This window comes from Salmo salar, chromosome 07 (assembly GCF_965601325.2).
Source record: "Salmo salar chromosome 07, fSalSal1, whole genome shotgun sequence".
In the NCBI taxonomy this organism is placed as follows: Eukaryota; Metazoa; Chordata; class Actinopteri; order Salmoniformes; family Salmonidae; genus Salmo; species Salmo salar.
This window is the reverse complement of record NC_138297.1, coordinates 14,277,630-14,305,396: the sequence shown is the minus strand read 5'-3', so window position 1 is coordinate 14,305,396 and position 27,767 is coordinate 14,277,630. Positions and strand designations below refer to the sequence as shown.

General features: G+C 44.1%; 1 protein-coding gene across 1 annotated transcript in view; it reads right to left on the bottom strand.

Annotated features, from left to right (window-relative positions):
- Positions 1-22,747, bottom strand: part of LOC106608572 (cGMP-specific 3',5'-cyclic phosphodiesterase) — a 128,680-nt gene extending 105,933 nt beyond the window's left edge. Inside the window, exon 1 of the mRNA XM_045721510.2 lies at positions 22,517-22,747. The gene's annotated coding sequence lies outside the window, so the exon portion shown is untranslated. The remainder of the gene's footprint in view (positions 1-22,516) is intronic.
- Positions 22,748-27,767: the final 5,020 nt, after the last annotated feature.

Below are 27,767 nucleotides of genomic sequence, written 5' to 3'. Positions count from 1 at the left end.
GTTTGGCCCTCACCAAACTCAGATTTACTATAAGAAAAATTGGATTACCTTTGCTGTTCTTCGTCAGAATGCACTCCCAGGACTTCTACTTCAACAACAAATGTTGTTTTGGTTCGAAATAATCCATAGTTATATCCAAATACCTCCGTTTTGTTAGTGCGTTCAAGTCACTATCCGAAGGGTGACGTGCCGGCGCATTTCGTGTCAAAAAAATTCTAAATATTCCATTACTGTACTTCGAAGCATGTCAAACGCTGTTTAAAATACATTTTTATGCTATTTTTCTCGTAAAATAGCGATAATATTCCAACCGGGTGACGTTGTGTTCATTCAAACACTGAAAGAAAAAAATGGAGTCGTCTCGTGCACGCGCCCCTCAGTGTCATTGTTCTCAGCAGGACCACTCACAAAAACCCCTGCTGTTTTTCGCCCAGAGACTGCAGAGCTCTCATTCCACTTTCTGGCGCCTTCCTAGAGCCAATGGAAGCCTTAGAAAATGTCATGTTACAGCAGAGATGCTGTATTGTTGATAGAGATGCCCTAGAAGGAGAACAAATTGTCAGACAGGGCACTTCCTGTATAGAATCTTCTCAGGTTTTGGCCTGCCATATGAGTTCTGTTATACTCACAGACACCATTCAAACAGTTTTAGAAACTTTAGAGTGTTTTCTATCCAAATCTACTAATTATATGCATATTCTAGTTTCTCTCTCTCTCTCTCTATCTCTCTGTCTCTCACTCACTCACTCACTCACTCACTCACTCACTCTCACACACACGCACGCACGCACACACACACGCACGCACGCAGGTACACACACACACACACACACACACACACACACACACACACACACACACACACACACACACACACACACACATAAACATGTGTCGTGTCTTTGGCGTCATTAAAACTGAAGACATATTTATCAAATAACTCTCTGTAATTATTATTACGCGATTAACCTGATTAATCATGTAACTGTAATTAACTAGGAAGTCAGGGCACCAAGGAAAATATTCAGATTACAAAGTTATAATTTTCCTAATATAACTTTCAGATATTTTAATATCTGATCAATTAGTCTTTGAATTAATGAATTATTATTTACCTCACGCCAGTCTCATTCCAAACGTCGTAAATTGTTGGTTATCTGTACGAACCCAGTCTTCACTATGAGTCATCCATACATCAATTGTCTTAAAATCATTTATTTACTAACTAAGTAATTCATAGAAATGCATAACAAACAGTAGATATCGTTACAAAGAAATGATAGAGGAATGTGCCCTAGTGGGCTAAACCGGCATGGCGGCTTGTTAGACAAAAGGGGAGTGGGGCGTCAGCTGAGGAGACACTACAGAGTTGATAATTATACCAATTGAAATGCTAGCCCTTTGCACATGAACGCTCACTCATTCGGGAACAATTGCAATCAATATATATATTTACGCTCAGTGTGTCGTCAAGATCTCTGTGAAAAGTTTGTTTCTGTTGGAGAGTCTGTCCACCCTCTCTCTCTCTGTCGTAGTTAGAATGAGTAGTTCAGAGTGACATTCATTAATGTCGTTATAGGACAGATGTTTCGGCGGTTGTCGGTCTTCGCATTCAATGATACCGAATTCCTAGCTGCAGACTAGTAATTAATATCAAAGACTTGTTCTTATTCTGTCGGTATCGATAGTCTAAGAGTTTAACCACATGGTATGGTTAAAAGTTCAGCAAGAGGAATGCATGGTCAAACCTTGGCCCTCTCGTTATCGAGGTAAGCTGGTCTCCAACCTTTAGCCATCTCGTAATTGAGGTAAGCTCGGTCTGGTGATAGAAAACCTAGGTGGGGGTTTTATTCGGGACATAGAAAAAGGCTGTCTAATGACGCCAGGTCCTGTCTGTGTGCCTGGGGGCGTGCCAAGGACTTAGTGGAACTTTAAACAGAAATACAACTCTCTCACATTAACATCAGTACATAGCATCCCATCGTCTCACAAATAGCTTCATCCTTATTCATTCATTTTATACAACCATTTAGATGTAAGTCTCATAGCTGAGGCTATTGTATAAACATGATTATGGTAATGTGGCCATATTGTCTCTCATGAGTTTCACAAAATTGTACCAAACGGACCAGTTCGTAGCTGGATTCTTCATCGATCTTTTATACCTTCTACAGAATATAAATGTCGTTCGGTTCTCCAGTTCTGTGAGGTGGAAGAAATTCCCTTGTCTCTATGAAACCCACTCTGTCTCTATACTGTGGCCATGAGGAGAGAATGTCCTCATAGCAATTTACGACCTCTTCTGACCACAGCTGCCTGGGTGTAGGAGACAGAGGGAGATGGTGCAGAGGTAGGGGGATGGTGCTAGCAGTGTCCAAAGAGGGCAACGTCATGACACATGCGTCTGAAACATGGAGGGGCTTTACTTTATGGCTGTGACACATAGTGGGTAAAGACGGCCTAGATTCTCTTGTTCTAAATGGCAACTCAAATATACCTCAGTGTAAACACACTGACACACTTAACTGTAAAGATGTTTTTAAGTTGTCTTTGTCATAATCAGACAAAATTGATTGTCTAGAAAATACTAATAAGGCCCGAGCAGGTGTGGTATATGGCCAATATACCACGGCTATGGGCTGTTCTAATATTAAAGAAGTCTTGAGGTATTGCTCGCCTGAAGTAGAGTACCCTATGATAAGCTGTAGATCCCACTATCTATCAGAGAGTTCTCATCTATATGATTCGTAGCCATCTATTTACCACCACAGTTGATGCTGGCACTAAAACCGCACTCAACCAACTCTATAAGGCCAGAAGCAAACAAGAACATGCTCACCCACAAGTGGCGCTCCTAGTGGCCGGGGACTTTAATGCGGGAAACTTAAATCAGTTTTACCACATTTTTACATATGCAACCAGAGGAAAACAAACTCTAGACCACCTTTACTCTACGCACAAAGATGCATACAAAGCTCTCCTCCATTTGGCAAATCTGCCCATAATTCTATCCTCCTGATTCCTGCGTACAAACAAAAACTAAAGCAGGAAGTACCAGTGACTCACTCAATATGGAAGTGGTCAGATGACGCAGATGCTACAGGACTGTTTTGCTAGCACAGACTGGAATATGTTCCGGGATTCATCCAATGGCATTGAGGAGTATACCATCTCACTCATTGGCTTCCTCAATAAGTGCATCAACGACGTCGTCCCCACAGTGACCATACATACATATCCCAACCAGAAGCCATGGGTTACAGGCAACATCCGCATCGAGCTAAAGGTTAGAGCTGCCGCTTTCAAGGAGCGGGACACTAACCCGGATGCTTATAAGAAATCCCGCTATACACTCAGACAAACCATCAAACAAGCAAAGTGTCAATACAGGATTAAAATTGAATCCTACTCACCGGCTCTGACGCTCCTCGGATGTGGCAGGGCTTGAAAACTATTACGGACTACAAAGGGAAACCCAGACACGAGCTGCCCAATGATGTGAGCCTACCAGACGAGCTAAATGCCTTTTATGCTCACTTCGAGGCAAGCAACACTGAAGCATGCATGAGAGCACCAGCTGTTCTGGATGACTGTGTGATAATGCTCTCGGTAGCCGATGTGAGCAAGACCTTTAATCAGGTCAACATTCACAAAGCCATGGGCCCAGATGGATTACCTGGACGTGTGCTCAAAGCATGCGCGGACCAACTGGCAAGTGTCTTCACTGACATTTTCAACCTCTCCCTGACTGAGTCTGTAAAACCTACATATTTCAAGCAGACCACTATAGTCCCTGTGCCCAAGGAATCGAAGGGAACCTGCCTAAATTATTACCGCCCCGTAGCACTCATGTCAGTAGCCATGAAGACCTTTGAAATGCTGGTCATGGTTCACATCAACAGCATCCTCCCGGATACCCTAGACCCACTCCAATTACCATACCACCCAACAGATCCACAGATGACGGAATCTCAATCCTACTCCAGACTGCCCTTTCCCACCTGGACAAAAGGAACACCTATGTGAGAATGCTGTTCATTGACTACAGCTCAGCGTTCAACGCCATAGTGCCCACGAAGCTCATCACTAAGCTAAGGACCCTGGGACTAAACACCTCCCTCTGCAACTGGATCCTGGACTTCCTGAGGGGCCGCCCCCAGGTGGTAAGGGTAGGTAGCAACACGTCTGCCACGCTGATCCTCAACACTGGGGCCCCTCAGGGGTGTGTACTTAGTCCCCTCCTGTACTCCCTGTTTACCCACGACTGCATGGCCAAACACAACTCCAACACCATCATTAAGTTTGTTGACGACGCAACAGTGGTAGGACTGATCACCGACAATGAAGAGACAGCCTATAGGAAGGAGGTCAGAGAACTGGCAGTGTGGTGCCAGGACAACAACCTCTCCCTCAATGTGAGGCAAGACAAAGGAGCTGATCGTGGACTACAGGAAATGGCGGGCCGAACAGGCCCCCATTAACACCAACGGGGCTGTAGTGGAGCGGGATGAGAGTTTCAAGTTCCTTGGTGTCCACATCACCAACGAACTATCATTGTCTAAACGCACCAAGACAGTTGTGAAGAGGGTACGACAAAACCTTTTCCCCCTCAGGAGACTGAAAAGATTTGGCATGGGTCCCCAGATCCTCAAAAAGTTTTACAGCTGCACCATCGAGAGCATCCTGACCGGTTACATCACCGCCTGGTATGGCAACTGCTCAACATCTGACCGTAAGTCACTACAGAGGATAGTGCGTATGGCCCAGTACATCACTGGGGCCAAGCTTCCTGCAATCCAGGACCTATATAATAGGCGGTGTCTGAGGAAAGCCCAAAAATTGTCAGAGACTCCAGTCACCCAAGTCATAGACTGTTTTCTCTGCTACCACATGGAAAGCGGTACCGGAACGCCAAGTCTAGGACCAAAAGTCTCCTTAACAGTTACCCCCAAGCCATAATACTGCTGAACAATTAATCAAATGGCCACCGGACTATTACATTGACAACTCTCCCTCTCCATATCTTTTGTACACTGCTGCTACTCGCTGTTTATTATCTATGCATAGTCACTTCACCCGTACCTACATGTACAAATGACCTAACCTGTACCCCTGGACACTGACTAGGTACCGGTACCCCCTGTATGCAGCCTTATTGTTATGTCATTGTGTTACTTTTATTATTTATCATTTTTTACTTTAGTTTATTAGCTAAATATTTTCTTAACTCTTCTTGAACTGCACTTTTGGTTAAGGGCTTGTAAGTAAGCATTTCACGGTAAGGTCTACACTTGTGTTCGGCGCATGTGACAAAGTTTGATTTGATTTGTTCGTATGTACGACGCAACACGGATTGCCTGGATACAGCCCTTAGCCGTGGTATATTGGCCATATACCACAAACCCCTGAGGTGCCTTATTGCTATTATAAACTGGTTACCAACGTAATTACAACAGTAAAAATAAATGGTCTGATGTACCATGGCTTTCAGCCAATCAGCATTCAGGACTAGAACCACCCAGTTTATAATATGTGTTTAATAAAGAACTCATACAGTTATTGTTATGCTTCTTATGTTTACATGTATGTAAATTCAGTGTGATGTTTTGTTCTGTGCAATTTCTTGTTTCATATAGCAAGGCCCTTCAAATATCACTGCTACCCAGCTAACAAATCTAGGTAGAGAGAACGTCTTTGTAATGTTACCAGTAATGTTCCCATGATGTTTGAGTGTCCAATTTTCCTTTAGTTAGTGGAATATTATATCTATTTTAGCGAAAACCTTCGGATAAACTTTTTCGCATGTTTCGGTGTTAAAGTTAGGAGAACATTCCTTTAATGTCAAGAAGATCTTATCTAGAATGTGGTTACAACATTAATGTTCCAGACACGTTTTATGGGACATTGCAAGAACATTCCTGTGTCCAGTTTTCTGAGGGTTAGGAGAATATTCTATCAACGTCCCATCAGTCATACACAGAACATGGTTGCCATGTTCTCCAAATATTCATTGCCATGTTAACCTGTTTTAATGACACTCCTGAATTACTGTAATCAATCAAGTTCTTGAGTGTACTTTTAACAGAGCTGAGATTTCCTTCAAAGTGCATTCACCTTATTGCTTACACCTACCTATCCAGCTATTTCAGATCTACACAAATGCCTAGGGAGGAGGGTTAATAGTTTATTCTGGACAGGGCCTAAATATACTGGCCCGATAAGCAATGCCCTAGAGAAATCCCTTATTGGGACAGTGTATATGGCGTTCGTCATTGGTGCTGGTGGCCTAGGTTTGAGTTGTTGGCTTGTTGGGTTGTTAGCTAGGTACATACCAGGTCTACCCCTCTGACATGCATTACTTACACGTGCTGAATAATGTGAGAAGTATCTCCTTAGAAACACCCAATGGACCTGCTTAGATTAGAGTACCTCTCTCTAAGCAGGTCAGTTTATGTTCTGGGCTATGGGCAGACAGGCAAAGTATTTATTTTATTTTACTTAACCTTTATTTAGAAGGGGTCTGTGATGTAATGGCTAGTCTATGCCGCCTCTCCATATTTGACAAAACACAGAACCATCTCTGTAGAACGTCAGTACATGGTCACTGGGGGTAAATGAAATTGGAAGAGAAAAAAATTGGTTTGCAGTCCTGGGGGAAGGCTTGGTCTAACAGAACAAAAATGACCTACTGCCTCTGTCTGCCTGTGTGAAGCAGCCGAGGGGCCTGGTCTGTTTCAATGTTCTTCCAGAACCCGGTACCCGCTGTTGTAAAACTGTCCTCTGTTCCATGGAACTGTGTGTTTACAGTGGAAGACTGGGGGGGTCACTAAGTAGTTCCAAACAACAACAAAAAAAGTAATTTCCTGAGCGCTGGAAGCACACTCACTCTGAAAGAGCACATTTCCATTTGCAGAGCAATATCAATCATGGTTCGCCTCTGTCTTTTTCTCTCCTTCTGAGCCATGACATTAAGGTGCTACAATTGATTTCTCTTTCCACCAAGAACCAGGGAGAGAAGTTGACCCTATTTTTCCAAAGGTTTGGAACTGAAAAAGAGTTATTGCACGGTCATTCTAACAGCTATCTTCTGACCTATTTGAAGAGTGTCTGCCTGCTTCCCTGCGTGCATGTGTATGTACGTGTGTTTACATGTGGGTGGATGAGTGGGTGGGTGGTTGTGAGTGCATGCAAGTGTGTGTGTGTGCCTGTGTGTGTGTCCTGCTTAGGAAAACAGACCAGGGAAAAAACACGTTTTTCTTGACTGATTTTGTAAATGCTGCAACACCTCCTTAGAGGATAAATTATAAGCGGGAGCCACTCTGCAAGAATAATTTGAATACATTTGCATGGCCTTTCAGTGTCTCACACACACACGCACGCACACACGCACACGCATGCACACACACCTTTTAGCTTAATGATGAGCATTTTGCAGAATATGCAGGTTCCAAGCAGAATAGCTCTGTGCAATGTTCCGGATTTGTCAGTAGGCCTACACCTTCAGCTGTAATAACATGTAACTCTTCTCCCATTGCAGTGTGTCACGGCGCTTCAGAATGACTCATGCGTACGGGAGAAACGGAATACATTACTAAAGTGAAACCATTGCTGGGTGAATTGACTTATTGCTATAAAGATGAGCATTATCCTCACTATAAGCGTAATCTACAGCAGCATCAACCCACTAGACACACACTGGTTGAATAAAAGTTGTCTCCACGTCGTTTCAATGAAATGACGTTGAACCAATGTGGAATAGACGTTGAATTGACGTCTGTGCCCACTGGGAAGACTTTTCCAACAAGAAACTGAAAAAGAAACTTGGGAAAAAAATGGGAACAAGATCACAATCTGACAACTAGGTATTGAATAGCAGTATATTGCCAATGTTCCCTGTTCCCAGACTAAAAAAGTGGAAAAGTGATTTAAAAAAGAAATCCAGACAAAACGGAATTGATGTTACCTTGAATACCCCTAATGAGTTTGGTGAGAGAAACTTTTTTAGTCTGGCTACAAATATGGGGTTTAAAAAACATATTTAATTATATCAGGTTGGAAGGATATCATGTTACTCTTCAGCGAAAAGATTTTAGTGACTGGACACATTCATGTTTTTACCATGTTCCCATGGAAACTTGTCTAGAACGTTAATATTAGTCACGGATCCCCCCGGTACTGCTGCTCATACCGTTCACCAGCCCCAGAGGTCTACGTCACCGGCCTTCTAGGTGTCACTGAACTGGATCATTACCACCAGCCCTGGACTGTCTTGTCTCATAACGCACACCTGGTTCCCATTCCCCCTGATTAGTCATTTATACATGTGCCCTCTGTTCCCCATTGTCCTTGTCGGTTATTGTTACCATGTCCGTTGGTCCTGTGAGTACCTGTGCTGTTGTATCGGCTTCCATGCTACGTGTTATTGTGCACTTGCTTTACGGGTCTCATCCCGTGTATTATTTGAAGGTTTACACCTCGCTCTTTTGTTTGAGTGGAGAAAATGAAACCCTCTGTTACGTATTCCTGCGCTTGTCTCCTTTCATTATACAACGTGACAGTATCTTGAGAACATGGCAACGATGTGCATGTTACAATAGTGACAGCCTTGCCTCAGGGAATTCTATTATGCCTATACAGCACATTCTATTTTCATTACATCAAATGTGTGTCTTTCTATGCATTCCTTTCCACCAAAAACACAGTATGTGCTCTAACAATGGCCTTTTCCCTATTATCTGTATCCCAGAGGAATTTGGCTTTGAAATAGACTATGCATCCATCTCAAAATGAAAGATGCCTGTCAGACATTCCAATTACCACACTGATTTATGACAGTTTCCATCATTATAACTAAATAAAGATAGACCTGAACTCATAACGGACTTACACATCTGGAAATGATCTGCATCTGTTAGTATGGTAATAATTCCACATATCTACAGCATTATACTGTAACACTGCATCATATACTGCATCATACTGTAACACTGCACCATATTCTGCATCATATTGTAATACTGCAAAGTATAATCTATCATACTGTAATACTGCATTATATACTGCATCATACTGTAATACTGCATCCTATACTGCATCATACTGTAATACTGCATCATATTCTGCATCATATTGTAATACTGCATCATATACTGCATCATACTGTAATACTGAATCATATACCACATCATATTGTAATGTGACATCAAATACTACATCATACTGTAATACTGCATCATATACTGCATCATACTGTAATACTGCATCATATACTGCATCAAACTGTAATACTGCATCATATTGTAATACTGCATCATACTGTAATACTGCATCATATACAGCATCATATTGTAATGTGACATCAAATACTACATCATACTGTAATACTGCATCATATACTGCATCATACTGCATCATATACTGCATCATACTGTAATACTGAATCATATACTGCATCATAGAGTAATACTGCATCATATACTGCATCATAGAGTAATACTGCATCATATACTGCATCATACTGTAATACTGCATCATATGCTGCATCATACTGTAATACTACATCATATACTGCATCATACTGCATCATATACTGCATCATACTGTAATACTGCATCATATACTGCTGTTGGAGTTCACAGACAGCCATAGATGTACAGGCCAGGAAAATCCTGTTTGAGCTTTCAAATTTTAACGGTGTGCCATCTTGGCTCCAACATGTTCCAAGACAGACTGCAAATTAGAATGTCATTGTCATGGAGTGAATGCCGAAATGGAGGATAGTTTCCAGAGTGTTAGGCGGTACCTATGGCTCTTGGGGGCACTAGACTGCTGAACGATTAATAAAATGGCCACCCGGACAATTTACATTGACACCCGTCCCCCCATTTGTTTTTACACTGCTGCTACTCGCTGTTTATTATCTATGCATAGTCACTTTACCCCTACCTAAATGAACAAATTACCTTAACTAACGTGTACCCTCGCACATTTACTTGGTACCGGTACCTCCTGTATATAACCTCGTTATTGTTGTTTTATTGTGTTACTTTGTATAATGTTTTAAATTTCATTTGGGGCAGCAGGTAGCCTAGTGGTTAGAGCGTTGGGCCAGTAACTGAAAGGTTGCTATATCGAATCCCCGAGCTGACAAGGTAAAAATCTATTGTTCTGCCCATGAACAAGGCAGTTAACCCACTGTTCCTAGGCCGTCGTTGAAAATAAGAATTTGTTTTTAACTGACTTGCCTAGTTAAATATGAAATAAAATAATTTGGTAAATATTCTCTTAACTCTTTATTGAACTGTGTTGTTGATTAAGGGCTTGTAAGTAAGCATTTCACGGTAAGATCTACACCTGTTGTATTCGGCGCATGTGACTAATAAAGTTTAATTTTATTTGATTTTAGTCTTAGTGTGAAAGTCATGGAAAGTCATCTCTGTTCTTGATTAGTGAATGTGTTGGTTGATTGATTACATCATCTCATAATCACTCACACACATTTAATCAGCTGGTCAGGATGGTCATCTGAATCAGGATTCGTTTGGCAGCTGGGGTGAAAGAGGAGCGATTACGATAGATTACGACAATGCATTGCTCACCAGAAAGGCAGCCTATGTCCACAGACGTCGTTGAGACTATATGGTAGTTACCTTACACCCAGATTCTCTTATCTGCAAATCAATCCAGCCTCAAATCATGCCCTATTCCCTTTATAGTGCAATACTTTTGGCCAGAGTCACATACTAAACAAAGACAAACAGCTCTTTGGGCTAATGTAATAAAGCCATACTGTTTGTCTTTCTATGAGGCTCTGGACAAAAGTAGTGCACTATATTGTAGGGAAAGGGGTGTCATTTGAGATTTACCCAAGGCTAGATCAACAGGTTCATTAGGCATAATCCTTTCCTGATCTCTCAGAGGTCTATTTATCTCAAGGCTTTGTTCCAGTCACATGTTGTTGTTGTGTTAATAAACAATGAGTTAGAATTCAGAGAAGCTGGGTTGTGTTCATTTGGCACCAAACCGAAGAAAGCGGATTGAAACAAGGAGGGACTATCTGAACTTGTCCAATTAGAAAAGCTTGTTACGTTTTCCGTTTCGAAACATTTTGTGACAGTGTGCACTAATGAATACAACCCAGGTCTCACTCTCTCAAGCAATCTGAGGCAGCAGTTCTGTGTATACCATCCATGTCACGGTGCTGTGTGTGCAAAGATTATGTCCCATGCGCATCACCATCTTGAAAGGTGTTTACAAACCTCGGGAAATTATTGTACACCAAAGTCCCATGGTACACACACAGAGTGAGGGATAGTGTCATTGCTGATAGACATAATTGATATACTGAACAAAAATATAAACGCAACATGCAACGTTTTCAACAATTTAACTGAGTTACAGTTAATATAAGGAAATCAGTCAATTGAAATAAATTCATTAGACCCTAATCTATGGATTTCACATGACTGGGCAGGCGCACAGCCATGGGTGGGACTGGGAGTGTCCTTCGAGACCTTAGAGATCCCTTTTATTCTCTATTTGGTTAGGTCAGGGTGTGACAAGGGTGGGAAATCTATGTTACTTATTTCTATGTTGGCCTGATATGGTTCCCAATCAGAGGCTGCTGTATCTCGTTGTCTCTGATTGGGGATCATATTTAGGCAGCCTTTTCCCACCTGTTGTTTGTGGGGTCTTATTTTGAGTCAGTGCCTGTTGCACCTCTGCCGTCACGGTTTGTTGTTTTGTTTATAGTTTATTGTATGTCTTGCATAGTTTCACATATTAATAAAGATGTGGAACGATACTCACGCTGCGCTTTGGTCCTTCTCTACACACAAACGTGACAGGGAGGGCATACGGTTGCAGCGATGAGACAACATCATAATTGGGAAAGAAAAAGGGCGTAAAATTAAAACAACAAAAAATACAAAATAAATAACTCCATTCATAATAGGCCTATCATATCACATTAAAATACTATAGCCACTGGGCTAAAATAACTCCATTCATAATAGGCCTATCATATCACATTAAAATACTATAGCCACTGGGCTAAAATAACTCCATTCATAATAGGCCTATCATATCACATTAAAATACTATAGCCACTGGGCTAAAATAACTCCATTCATAATAGGCCTATCATATCACATTAAAATACTATAGCCACTGGGCTAAAATAACTCCATTCATAATAGGCCTATCATATCACATTAAAATACTATAGCCACTGGGCTAAAACGACACAGTTTCCACGTCATTTCAACCCAAAAAATCCATGTGAAGACATTAACTCATCAACGTAAGGGCATTTCGTATTTTTTCACCTGACTTTCACCTGAAAATGCAAATTAATTACTTAAAAATCATACAATGTGATTTTCTGGATTTTTGTTTTAGTTTCCGTCTCTCACAGTTGAAGTGTACCTATGATAAAAATTACAGACCTCTACATGCTTTGTAAGTAGGAAAACCTGCAAAATCGGCAGTGTATCAAATACTTGTTCTCCCCACTGTATGTCGTTAGACATATTTTAGTGGTCAGTGTGTCTGTTACATTTGTCCACGTTTGGGCCTCCCAAGTGTCTCAGTGGTCTAAGGCAGTACTAGCTGTGTCACTAGAGATTCTGGGTTCGAGTCCAGGCTCTGTCTCGGTGGTCTAAGGCAGTACTAGCTGTGTCACTAGAGATTCTGGGTTCGAGTTCAGGCTCTGTCTCGGTGGTCTAAGGCAGTACTAGCTGTGTCACTAGAGATTCTGGGTTCGAGTCCAGGCTCTGTCTCAGTGGTCTACAGCAGTACTAGCTGTGTCACTAGAGATTCTGGGTTCGAGTCCAGGCTCTGTCTCGGTGGTCTAAGGCAGTACTAGCTGTGTCACTAGAGATTCTGGGTTCGAGTCCAGGCTCTGTCTCAGTGGTCTAAGGCAGTACTAGCTGTGTCACTAGAGATTCTGGGTTCGAGTTCAGGCTCTGTCTCGGTGGTCTAAGGCAGTACTAGCTGTGTCACTAGAGATTCTGGGTTCGAGTTCAGGCTCTGTCTCAGTGGTCTAAGGCAGTACTAGCTGTGTCACTAGAGATTCTGGGTTAGAGTCCAGGCTCTGTCTCAGTGGTCTAAGGCAGTACTAGCTGTGCCACTAGAGATTCTGGGTTCGAGTTCAGGCTCTGTCTCAGTGGTCTAAGGCAGTACTAGCTGTGTCACTAGAGATTCTGGGTTCGAGTCCAGGCTCTGTCTCAGCCGGCCGTGACCGGGAGACCCATGGGTTGGCGCACATGGGGCGTCGTCCGGGTTAGGGGAGGGTTTGGCCGGCAGGGATGTCCTTGTCCCATCACGCACTAGCGACTCCTGTGGCGGGCTGGGCGCAGTGGGCTTCCTGACACGTTCGCCTGGTGTACTGTGTTTCCTCCGACACATTGGTGCGGCTGGCTTCTCGGTTAAGTGGGCATTGTGTCAAGAAGCAGTGCGGCTTGGTTGGGTTGTGTTTCGGAGGATGCACGGCTCTCGACCTTCGCCTCTCCCAAGTCCGTAGGGGAGTTGCAGCAATGAGACAAGACTGTAACTACCAATTGGATACCATGAAAAGGGGTAAAAAAGAAAAGGTTGTCCAAGTGACCCCTGCAGGGTATCAACACGCTCCCCTGAGGTCTGGGTGTAAGATGGGGAGGGAGGCAGGGTTATGAGATAGTCAGGGTATGCAGGCAGCTTCGCACACTCTCTACACCAGGGATTGTAGACCCGCAGATTCATTTTCCCCCAAACAAGAAACTAATGCTATTCTAACTCTACTGTTGAGAGTTAGAATAGTACAGGGATGGACAACTGCCAAATTCCTCCCAAAAAGTTATTTTAAAAAGCATAGATATTTTTTAAGGAACTCAAGTCAGGCCCATCTCTAGAGTAAAGAGAGTTAGAATAGTAGAATACACAAGGTTTATTCACAAGATTTATACATACATACAAGATTTATACATTTAGAATGCAATGCACACTTAACCAGCATGGCTACCTCAGCATTCTGCAGTGATACGCAATCCCATCTGGTTTGTGCTTAGTGGGACTATCATTTGTTTTCAACAGGACAACGACCCAACACACCTCCAGGCTGTGTAAGGGCTATTTGATCAAGAAGGAGAGGGATGGAGTGCTGCATCAGATGACCTGGCCTCCACAATCACCTGACCTCAACCCAATTGAGATGGTTTGGGATGAGTTGGACTGCAGAGTGAAGGAAAAGCCGCCAACAAGTGCTCAGAATATGGGAACTCCTCCAAGACTGTTGGAAAAGCATTCCAGGTGAAGCTGGTTGAGAGAATGCAAAGAGTGTGCAAAGCTGTCATCAAGGCAAAGGGTAGCTACTTTGAAGAATCTCAAATATAAAATATATTTTTTCGCACACTTGTTTGGTTACTACATGATTCCATATGTGATATTTCATAGTTTTGACATCTTCACTATTATTCTGCAATGTAGAAAATATAAAAAATAAAGAAAAACCCTTGAATGAGTGTGTTTGTCCAAACTTTTGACTGGTACTGTATGTAGTTATAATAATCCAGTGTAAGTTCCAATCCTCCAGTCCCCTCTACCTAGGTGCTGCCAGACTACAGTGGTATCTGGTAATGAGTGTTGAAACAGACTGATAGCCTGATATCTCCCTGCAGGTGGTTCTGAACTTCAGTTGGTAAAGCCAGTAGTTCTGATGAGGCAGCTTTGACAGAGCAGTCGAGCAGTAATCAGTGACCTAATGCTGGCGTGTTTTTACTGAGTCACTAGGGAGAGTTTCCTGCACACACAACAATAAGAAAAATGGATTTGCTGAATGGGAAAACAGTTTCTTATTTTGCTGTAGGGAGAGAAACAGCCACATTTTATGACAGAAAGAAAGATAAATATTTATATTCTAACCAAGTGGTGTACGTGCATTCTATCAAACAACTCAGTATTATTATGTGGTTAAACTGCACCTCTTTAACTTCCTGTACATCACTCAGCACAATGTGTGAGGCAGAACAACCCACCACCCTCATTCCTCCACACCTCATGTCTCCCCTCCATTCGTTCCAACAAAAGGAGCTCTGGTGCTCTGGGGGCTGACAGTGGTGGTTGATGGATGTGTGGCATTAGGTGTCAGGCTGGGTGTTCGAGATGAGCAAGGTACTGGGCATCCATCAGCGCCCAGGGAGGTCTGTCTGGGTATAGATGAGCAGCCAGATGCCCGGTGTGCCTGGTTGGTACAGTAGTCCAGCAGGCACAAACACAGACAGAACGGCAGAGAGGGAGATTGCAGGGGGGAGAGAGAGAGAGAGAGAGAGAGAGAGAGAGAGAGAGAGAGAGAGAGAGAGAGAGAGACAGAGTGAGCAAGTGAGAGACAGAGAGCCAGAGAGACAGAGAGAGTGAGAGAGTGAGAGAGAGAAGCATGCTCTGCTTTGTTTTTTTTGCACAGGCTGTACACACTTCATCAGTCTCTAAATTAAAATCCATGCCTTTTGCAGCCCTACTCCCTGAGTGCTGCCTGCTCCGAAGCACCTCTCATCTCACTCACACATCTCTCCATCACGTGATTGAGTCTTTCTCACAGGCTACAAGTGAAGACAGACACATTGGGGACGCAACTATGGGCATCCTTATTCAATTCTGAGATGCATATTGAAGATATTGGAAGAACTGTCCACATTTACTTTTCGTCAGCCAACAAGATGAGTAGGCCTAACGAACAGGAAAAGCACTAGCCTATGTCAATCTACTATCCCACATAGTACAAAGGTCGACCTATTCTATTCTGGTTGAGAAATAAATATTACAAACATAGTCTGGGACAGTTGTGGGATGTGATAGATCCCAAATTAATACAACCACTAGGCAATGAGGCTGATGCAACAGATCAGAACGTTAAGCTTAAAATGTTGATCAACTATTAGGCTATTTATTCACATTATAAGTGCACACATAGGCTACATGAGGTGTGCGACTATGATTTGAAAACGTCACACAAAAAAGACATTGTTTCTTATGCTCGGCATCATTCACCATTGTGATAATATATAATTCACAAGTGATAGGCTAATATTGTCACCCATCAGAATATTCTTGATTTAATCTTGTCTTTATATATACTAAATAATATATGTGTGACATTTGTTTTGATTTAGAATGGACCATACAGGGGCATCAGGGAAAAATACATGTCATCTATGCACTTAAATAGCGAATGGAGGACGCTTTTCCTGTGGTTCATTTTCATGCCAGCCAGCTAGGCTATACTCCTGTTGTAAATATAAGCAATGTGCATAATATTAGGAAAGGTGAGAAATAAATATTGTAGGCCCAGCCTATAGTAAGCTGATACTCCTCTTTTTAGTAGAGGCCATAATTCTGTTTTCTAGAACAATTGCATAGCCAATAGAAATGTTGCGCAACATGAGCTCATGGTCTCTCATGAAGTGTTTGATTAGATTTTCGATGACATTTGCATTGATGTCAGAGTGATTACAGGGACAATAGAGTGTTGAGTACCAGGCAGTTAGCAAGTTTGGTAGACTACTAATGACCATCGTTAGCATCAGAGCTTGGAGAAGCCTAATTACCGTGACTAAACGGTCACATAGAATTTGACCGCCGGTGTGGAGTAAGCTTTGACAATATGTACATTGTTATGTCATGCCAATAAAGCAAATTGAATGGAATTGAATTGAGTGAGAGAGAGTGAGAGAGAGAGCGAGAGAGAGAGAGAGAGAGAGAGAGAGAGAGAGAGAGAGAGAGAGAGAGAGAAAAAGAGAGAGAGAAAGAAAGAGAGAGAAAGAGAGAGAGAGAGAGAGGGAGGGAGGAGGGGGCTAAGCCACCCCAGCTGTCCTCCTGTCCACAGATCGGTTCAGCTCAATCCCCTCTAATAGATAATAATGATACTGCCACAGGGGAAATGAACCCAGGGTTAATGTTTGGTTGGATCTAACGAGAGGCATGTAAACATAGTTTAGTTAACATTGTTTGGGTCTTTAGGGATTTGTCCACTCAATGTCAAGAAAATACAGTGACCAATATGCTATTAGCAGCAATAGAAATGTGACCTCTAAGGTTGAAATCAAATAATAACTCTGTTTCCATGAGTAGTATTTTACTTCGCTTCAATTGAGGTTGACAGATGACCCATCTTCCCAGCAGCCTCCATCACACTTCCCAGTACAGGACAGGAGATGAAATGAAGCCTGTGACTCAGGAGACAGTGCTGGAGATCATGTCCATATTTAGGTATCAAATATGACATCTTCCTCCTAGTCTTTTTGTTTACTCTCACCCACTCAGAGAATTCAATTTCAATCCCCGCATAAACGCAGAGCCGTGCGAAAGTGAGACACTCAACCTTGGGAGCGGAAACGCATCCTAGATTTAGTTTTAGTCCAACAAGGCAAGCGTCAGTGACACTGTCATGCTATCATAGCTCAGACTAGGCCCCGTACAGTACATGGTCTGGTCAGTGTAATTGTTCGAGCCATACTGTAGCAGCACTCGATCCTGTTACCCATGAGTCAAATTGGAAGTCGTTTTTTATAACCTGAAAGGTTGGAGTCATATTTTTCATCTTTTCTGGGCCTCTGTCAAACCTCCTCAGACCTTCGGTGTGAGGGTGTCAACCTAAGAAGTTGAAGCCCTGCATTGACATAACACAGTACTTTACCACGTTAAATCCTTATTAAATCCTACCGTAGATACAGTATACAACCTCCTAAACTAAGCAGGAATGGCATTTTCCACATCTGTTCACTACATCCTCTTCTCTTATTTGGCCACGGCACCACACTCATCTCGTTTCTAGGTTATGTTTAGAGAGAAAACGGCACTTGGAATAACTTGCCCTGTCACTGCACTGCCCCCCCTGAGGGAATAGAAACTGGCTCTGTCACTGCACTTCTCACCCTGAGAGAATATAACTTGTCTCTGTCACTCCCCTGCTCCCACTGAGGGAAAAGAACTTGGTTCCCACTGCACTGCTACCTCCTGAGACAATATAACTTGGCTCTGTTTAACACTGCAACCTCCTGAGACAATATAGCTTGGCTCTGTTTAACACTGCTACCTCCTGAGACAATATAACTTGGCTCTGTTTAACACTGCTACCTCCTGAGACAATATAGCTTGGCTCTGTTTAACACTGCTACCTCCTGAGACAATATAACTTGGCTCTGTTTAACACTGCTACCTCCTGAGACAATATAACTTGGCTCTGTTTAACACTGCTACCTCCTGAGACAATATAACTTGGCTCTGTTTAACACTGCTACCTCCTGAGACAATATAACTTGGCTCTGTCTAACACTGCTACCTCCTAAGACAATATAACTTGGCTCTGTCTAACACTGCTACCTCCTGAGACAATATAACTTGGCTCTGTTTAACACTGCTACCTCCTGAGACAATAAAACTTGGCTCTGTTTAACACTGCTACCTCCTGAGACAATATAACTTGGCTCTGTTTAACACTGCTACCTCCTGAGACAATATAACTTGGCTCTGTCTAACACTGCTACCTCCTGAGACAATATAACTTGGCTCTGTTTAACACTGCTACCTCCTGAGACAATATAACTTGGCTCTGTCTAACACTGCAACCTCCTGAGACAATATAACTTGGCTCTGTTTAACACTGCTACCTCCTAAGACAATATAACTTGGCTCTGTCTAACACTGCTACCTCCTAAGACAATATAACTTGGCTCTGTTTAACACTGCTACCTCTTGAGACAATATAACTTGGCTCTGTCTAACACTGCTACCTCCTGAGACAATATAACTTGGCTCTGTCACTGCACTGCTACCTCCTGAGACAATATAACTTGGCTCTGTTTAACACTGCTACCTCCTGAGACAATATAACTTGGCTCTGTTTAACACTGCTACCTCCTGAGACAATATAACTTGGCTCTGTCACTGCACTGCTACCTCCTGAGACAATATAACTTGGCTCTGTCTAACACTGCTACCTCCTGAGACAATATAACTTGGCTCTGTCTAACACTGCTACCTCCTGAGACAATATAACATGGCTCTGTTTAACACTGCTACCTCCTAAGACAATATAACTTGGCTCTGTTTAACACTGCTACCTCCTGAGACAATATAACTTGGCTCTGTTTAACACTGCTACCTCTTGAGACAATATAACTTGGCTCTGTCTAACACTGCTACCTCCTGAGACAATATAACTTGGCTCTGTTTAACACTGCTACCTCCTGAGACAATATAACTTGCCTCTGTTTAACACTGCTACCTCCTGAGACAATATAACTTGGCTCTGTTTAACACTGCTACCTCCTGAGACAATATAACATGGCTCTGTTTAACACTGCTACCTCCTGAGACAATATAACTTGGCTCTGTTTAACACTGCTACCTCCTGAGACAATATAACTTGGCTCTGTTTAACACTGCTACCTCCTGAGACAATATAACTTGGCTCTGTTTAACACTGCAACCTCCTGAGACAATATAACTTGGCTCTGTTTAACACTGCTACCTCCTGAGACAATATAACTTGGCTCTGTTTAACACTGCTACCTCCTGAGACAATATAACTTGGCTCTGTTTAACACTGCTACCTCCTGAGACAATATAACTTGGCTCTGTTTAACACTGCTACCTCCTGAGACAATATAACTTGGCTCTGTTTAACACTGCAACCTCCTGAGACAATATAACTTGGCTCTGTTTAACACTGCTACCTCCTGAGACAATATAACTTGGCTCTGTCACTGCACTGATACTTCCGAGGGAATAAGTGACTCATGAAACCTCAAAAATGTTTGTCACCACATCACTGAGGTCTCAATCCATTACTATAGGGAGAGGGTGTGTGTGTGTGTGTGTGTGTGTGTGTGTGTGTGTGTGTGTGTGTGTGTGTGTGTGTGTGTGTGTGTGTGTGTGTGTGTGTGTGTGTGGTGTGTGTGTGTGTGTGCGTGTGCGTGTGCGCTGTGCGTGTGCGTGTGCGTGTGCGTGTGCGTGTGCGTGTGCGTGTGCGACATGAAACTGTCTCTTGAGGGACATACTGTAGATCAGAAATGTAACTTCTAACTTTGCCTTCTCATCCACCTCCTCATCCCCCCTCCTCATCCCCCTCCTCATCCTCCTCCTCATCCTCCTCCTCATCCCCCTCCTCCTCATCCCCCTTCCTCATCCCCCCTCCTCATCCCCTTCCTCATCCTCCTCCTCATCCCCCCTCCTCATCCCCCCTCCTCTTCCCCCTCCTCATCCCCCCTCTTCATCCTCCTCCTCATCCCCCTCCTCCTCATCCCCCTCCTCATCCCCCCTCCTCATCCCCCTCCTCATCCTCCTCCTCACCCCCCTCCTCATCCCCCTCCCCATCCCCCTCTTCATCCCCCTCCTCATCCCCCTCCTCCTCATCCCCCTCCTCATCCCCCTCCTCATCCTCCTCCTCATCCCCCTCCTCATCCCCCTCCTCCTCATCCCCCTCCTCCTCATCCCCCTCCTCATCCCCCTCCTCCTCATCCCCCTCCTCATCCCCATCCCCCTCCTTATCCCCCTCCTCATCCCCCTCCTCCTCATCTCCCTCCTCATCCCCCTCCTCATCCTCCTCCTCACCCCCCTCCTCATCCCCTCCTCCTCATCCCCCTCCTTATCCCCCTCCTCATCCCCCTCCTCATCCCCCTCCTCATCCTCCTCCTTATCCCCCTCCTCATCCCCCCTCCTCATCCCCCTCCTCCTCATCCCCCTCCTTATCCCCCTCCTTATCCCCCTCCTCATTCCCCTCCCCATCCCCCTCCTCATCCCCCTCCTCATCCCCCTCCTCATCCCCCTCCTTATCCCCCCTCCTCATCCCCCTCCTCATCCCCCTCTCTGGAAGAGTGTCTTTCCTCTGTGATGAGAAGCACATGGCCTGTTGCTTACATATTCCCATTATAAAGTCATAACTTTCAATCGTGGCTCGCAGGCCTAACCCAAATGAAGCCTGTGACTCAGCCATTAATCAAATGGTTAGACCCCTTTAGCTCTCTTCTCTCACCAGAGAACGCTTTTATAAAGGGCAGCGGCGCACAAGTATATGTGTATCTAATCAGGGATTTGAAAGGTGGGTTGGAGCTGTACATGTGGTTCTAGCTTGCAGTGGCCATTCTGGAAACAGGCCTGTGTTCGTGACAAGTGGTGCTAGCGGGCGAAAAGGAACTGAACGAGCTGAAGTGAATATTTGGAATGGGAAGAGTAGCTATCAACAGTGTTGTCCTTGGTGACAGAATAATGAGCGTTTAGAACCAACATTCTAATGGTAAACTCCAGGGGTGGAAAAAGTACCCATCTGTCATACTTGAGTAAAAGTAAAGATACCTTAATAGAAAATGACATTCAAAATGTGTCAGGGAAAATGTATGGAGTGAAAAGTTCCTTACTTCTTTTGGAATGTAGTAAAGTAAAAGTTGTCAAAAATATAAATAGTAAAGTAAAATACACATAACCCCCAAAAAATTACTTAAGTAGTACTTTAAAGTATTTTTACTTAAGTACTTTACACCACTGGTTAACTCTGTTAGAACAATTAGATTTTTTTTATAATACTTTTGTCAGACACTATTAATTCTGGTTTGTTACCACTAGAGGGCAGAGTGCATGACAGACTGCACTCTGATGTTACGCTATTTTCTGTGTTAAATGTTGACCATTATCTCCTCAATCTGGCCAATTGCAGAAGGTTGAATAATTGACCTGAACCACTCAACATTGACCAACGACCTTACTTGAGGACCAGAGCTTTGCACCAACCCTCACAGCACTGAACTTCTTCACGTTGCTCTGATCTGTGCATTCCTCTGGTCAAAAGCACCCCATTGGCTAAGACACTGCTCCAGTAAACACACACCCCATAAATACATCAGAAGTTATATCAACACACTGTGTCATTAACACACTCAGCCCTTTCATATAATCAAAGAGTTCTCCACACCAATCAAAATACGGACAGACATCTGCACTAAAACAACCAGCAAAGGACCCACAAATCAAAATAAATTCCTCAGAGACCAAGATAACAAAAGCAGACTGTTGGGTTTAATGCAGAATGAGTAACAGACCAGAACCGACCAAAAAGTGTTGAAGAGGCCATACTGTATATAGTCAGAACAAACAACAAAGTAGTCCCTAACATCAGGTATTCTACTGTGATGGAAGCCTCTGATATTTGCCTTGCCGACGTCACAGATAAGCCTCCAGGACTGAAGGGATACTCAGCCGATAAAGAGAAAAACACCAAGAATTCTTTCATGAGTCCAGTCTCAGGCAGAACTAGTATTAACATGTGCAGAGGACCAATGTTGATGTCCTCTGATGAAGCTCGGTGGTGAGTTAGGAACAGGGAGAAGCCACATAGTCTATTATATAACCTTATAAAATTAGTGACAAATAGAAAAGAGACAGTCGGCAGACAGAAAGAGAGAGAGAGAGAGAGAGAGAGAGAGAGAGAGAGAGAGAGAGAGCGAGAGAGATGACACACATACTGTCTCCAGAGTTTAAGAAGGAAACTGACCAGCAAGGAAGCTCCAAGACTCCTCCATACAGACTCCAGTCCTCACAGGGTTTGGGCCAATCAGGATAGTCCACTCTTAAAGGTTAGAGGTCAGAGCTGACCAGGGTTTGTCTCTTTTGGCTTAATACAGATGTTTTCCTTTTTTTTTGAGGAATCTCCCTCCCAGGGTCCGACAGACTCCCACGACCCCAGCTAAGACAGGCTTCACTCCACAAAAAGCCCCGTTCCTGGGAGCCACTGCCGAGTTTTACTGTGTTTATTTACATTAGTCGCCATGGGCGCGCACCGGGCGATGTGTAAAAGCGGGCCCGCGCTTATTGCGAATGGTCCCGTGAGCTAAGAGCTGTCAAAGAGGGAGGGAATAGAGACTAGACTTATCCAGCAGGGTTACATCAACGCCCGCCACCACTGTCGCTAACTCTCGCTAAAGGACAATAAATAGAGTCTGGAGTTAACTCGGGGAAAAACAAGCCTGAGTGTTGAAAGGTCTTGGGCTGTGAGTGGATGTAAACCGTAGGGAGGTAAAACCACCCGCTCTGAGACACTGGACCACTTAAGTTCTTTTTTGTCTGCTTGGTTTTTCTTCAGTGTAAAAGTTTCACTCAGAAAGAATTACGTTGGGAGATTGTTCCATTATGCACCGTCAATTATAGTCCCAGGTCGGATTCCATGCCACACACTTAAAGTAATGTAATCTAGGTGACACGCACGCACGCGTGCACACACACACACACACACACACACACACACACACACACTCTCCCAGCCACAACGATAGGAACGACGATAAACTCTCTCACAGACAAATGGTGGTTGCGGTCTGTATCTAAATCCCAGCTGGGACGACATGGCATCCCCTCTGTCAGTACTCACCCCATGGTGGAGGTATGTGTTCCCTCTCTTCTGACCACCGAACACTCACTCTGACACCAGAGACAAGGGGTTTCCTCTCTTCACCACCGAACACTCACTCTGACACCAGAGACAAGGGGTTCCCTCTCTTCACCACCGAACACTCACTCTGACACCAGAGACAAGGGGTTCCCTCTCTTCACCACCGAACACTCACTCTGACACCAGAGACAAGGGGTTTCCTCTCTTCACCACCGAACACTCACTCTGACACCAGAGACAAGGGGTTCCCTCTCTTCACCACCGAACACTCACTCTGACACCAGAGACAAGGGGTTTCCTCTCTTCACCACCGAACACTCACTCTGACACCAGAGACAAGGGGTTTCCTCTCTTCACCACCGAACACTCACTCTGACACCAGAGACAAGGGGTTCCCTCTCTTCACCACCGAACACTCACTCTGACACCAGAGACAAGGGGTTTCCTCTCTTCACCACCGAACACTCACTCTGACACCAGAGACAAGGGGTTTCCTCTCTTCACCACCGAACACTCCTCGACACCAGAGACAAGGGGTTTCCTCTCTTCACCACCGAACACTCACTCTGACACCAGAGACAAGGGGTTCCCTCTCTTCGACCACCGAACACTCACTCTGACACCAGAGACAAGGGGTTTCCTCTCTTCACCACCGAACACTCACTCTGACACCAGAGACAAGGGGTTCCCTCTCTTCTGACCACCGAACACTCACTCTGACACCAGAGACAAGGGGTTTCCTCTCTTCGACCACCGAACACTCACTCTGACACCAGAGACAAGGGGTTTCCTCTCTTCACCACCGAACACTCACTCTGACACCAGAGACAAGGGGTTCCCTCTCTTCACCACCGAACACTCACTCTGACACCAGAGACAAGGGGTTTCCTCTCTTCACCACCGAACACTCACTCTGACACCAGAGACAAGGGGTTTCCTCTCTTCCCTTCTCCTCGTCTTTCTTTCTCTCCTCTCCTTTCGTGTTAAACTTTCCCCTCTCTGGCGAGGGCTCCAGGGGGACTGGACGTGTATTTATATTCTAGATGGGATGGAGGGGATCAAGGGATGGAGAGAGGGTTTCGTAATTGCTTTGTTTCTGTCGTGGCGGAGACCTTGCCGGCCCCCACCGCTGCAACCCATTCTCCCACCACTCCACTTCTCTCTCCTGCCTCCCTCCCTCGCTCCCTGCCTGCCTCCCTCGCTCCCTGCCCGGGAAACTGTGCAGGCCTGCAGGGATATAGAGCTGGACTGGACTGGGACCTTCTCTCCCTCTATCTCTCTCTTTGTCTCTCTCTTTCTAACTCTATCTCTTTCCTCCTTTTTTCTATGCTCTTTTCCCTCACTTCCTCTCCCTCACTCTCTCTCTCTCCCTCTCTCCCTCTCCCTCTCACCCTCTCTCCCTCTCTCCCTCTCTCACTCCCTCCCTCTCCCCCTCTCTCCCTCTCTCCCTTTACTGTATATCTCCCTATCGCCCAACAACTCTCAGAAGACCTATGCTCTTTGAACATACAGGTCTATTATTAATCGTGTGTGTGTATATATTGACCTGTCAGGTCCTCCACACGTCCCAGTAACTAGTCTCCAGGATCCAGTCCAGTCCTGGTTGGTACACAGAGGTTCCCTCTCCACTTTTCTCTTCTCCACACCTCCCAGTAACTAGTCTCCAGGGTCCAGTCCAGTCCTGATTGGTACACAGAGGTTCCCTCTCCACTTTTCTCTTCTCCACACCTCCCAGTAACTAGTCTCTGGAGTTTCAGAAGTTGAAGTCAACTGGGAAGTGGGGAGTGTCTGTGGTGAGACATGCTGCATCTTCAACTTTGTGTGTTTGCATGTGTATGGAATGTGTGGAGTAGTTGGATGTAGTCTGAAGGTTTGGCTGTTGCTATATTATCATTCGCTTACTATGTAATGTCTAGTCTATGAGACCAGGCTGGATATTTTATAATTTGTTTACTATGTAACGTCTAGTCTATGACACCAACCTGGCTATTTTATCATTCCCATTGCTGAGGCTGTGTGCATGCTTATGTTTGCGTGCACAGGTGCATATGTGCTAGCACGTGTGCAGGCACCCTCATTGGAGCGTGTGTATGTGTGTGTGTCTGTATGATGCATGTTAGATCCCAGGTGTGTCAGCTGCAGTGGGATGAGGATGTGTTGAGTTTATTCCCTCTGGATGAAAGGAGACCTCAACAGACCAGCTGGGTGGTTGGTCCCCATGCTTTCAAACGTTACAGGGTTCAAAGAGACATCCCACAATTGCTATGCTAAAAGCTACATTTCTTTGCTAACATCATAAAAAAAAAAATGCATGAAATGTATGCATTCACTACTGTAAGTCGCTCTGGATAAGAGCGTCTGCTAAATGACAGAAGTCAACTGTACAGAACATCCAGTTCAGTGTTTAACCAGCATGCTGAGGGCCAGAGGAGAAGAACACCATTCTCTGTGGGGGGATTTTGTCAGCATAGGCAACCCGTTCCAGAACAAACACTGGGGTTTAACCAGAGATATGATTTTTCTTTACTACACATCGATGGATATGTCTATGAGTCCAGGAATCTCACAATCACAGAAGGCTAATCATAACAATATTCATATCAGTGGTAAGGATGGGTGCAAGAAGGAAGGCTGACAGTTAGATTATATCATTGTAAGATATTCATTTAGATCGACTTTGGAGGTCTTCTGATAATGAAGAAGTAACGTGGCATAACAGTTTTGCAATAATAGAGTAACAATATAATGATGTCTTGTATGATGTATTGATTTGTTTATGATGTAGGCTGTTGTTGTTTTGTTGTGATGGAATTGTTTTGATCCTGTTTGGAACCCAGGAAGCGAAGCTGCCATGGGGATAACAAAGTGCAATACACAGACACAAGCGCACGCATGCACGGACACACTTAGGCACATGCAAACAGAGCCATCCAACTCTAGTTCACACACAATAACAGGTCATTGGATTGGATTGTGTATCCGAGACAGAGCCAGGCATAACAGGGAGAGCTGATGGAATGGTCATCAATCTTGACTGTAGAAACACGCTGGGAATGTAGGCAGTCGCTAAACACACACACGCACACACACACGTACACACACACACGCACACACACACACACACTCTGTGTCCTCACCAGACCCCTTATCCCACAGCACAGAAGAACCCCCATCACCGCTACCATTTTGACCAATTTTGACCCACATGGCTGTATAAGTTGTTGGCATTTTCAGGCCTGAGGCAGGCAACTGTCAACATTTAGAGCCAGAATGAGAAACATTCTCTCTACTGCAGCTGTTGTTGACAATTTTCACAGTTGGCCTAACTGTAGTCTCTAGCTCCTCTCAGTGTGCAGTCGGTTAATAAATGATGGATATATGAACTTCACATATAGTGCTCCATGTGTCAATCAACTGGGTCAATCATCAGAATACAGAAGTTTGTTGACAGTTGGTTTGGTGTTGTGACAGTTGGTTAACTGACAGTTGGCTTGGTGTTGTGACAGTTGGTTAACTGACAGTTGGTTTGGTGTTGTGACAGTTGGTTAACTGACAGTTGGTTTGGTGTTGTGACAGTTGGTTAACTGACAGTTGGTTTGGTGATGTGACAGTTGGTTTGGTGTTGTGATAGTTGGTTAACTGACAGTTGGTTTGGTGTTGTGACAGTTGGTTAACTGACAGTTGGTTTGGTGTTGTGATAGTTGGTTTGGTGTTGTGATAGTTGGTTAACTGACAGTTGGTTTGGTGTTGTGATAGTTGGTTTGGTGTTGTGATAGTTGGTTAACTGACAGTTGGTTTGGTGTTGTGACAGTTGGTTAACTGACAGTTGGCTTGGTGTTGTGACAGTTGGTTAACTGACAGTTGGTTTGGTGTTGTGACAGTTGGTTAACTGACAGTTGGTTTGGTGTTGTGACAGTTGGTTAACTGACAGTTGGCTTGGTGTTGTGACAGTTGGTTAACTGACAGTTGGTTTGGTGTTGTGACAGTTGGTTAACTTACAGTTGGTTTGGTGATGTGACAGTTGGTTTGGTGTTGTGATAGTTGGTTAACTGACAGTTGGTTTGGTGTTGTGACAGTTGGTTAACTGACAGTTGGTTTGGTGTTGTGATAGTTGGTTTGGTGTTCTGATAGTTGGTTAACTGACAGTTGGTTTGGTGTTGTGACAGTTGGTTTGGTGTTGTGATAGTTGGTTTGGTGTTGTGATAGTTGGTTTGGTGTTGTGATAGTTGGTTAACTGACAGTTGGTTTGGTGATGTGACAGTTGGTTTGGTGTTGTGATAGTTGGTTAACTGACAGTTGGTTTGGTGTTGTGACAGTTGGTTAACTGACAGTTGGTTTGGTGATGTGACAGTTGGTT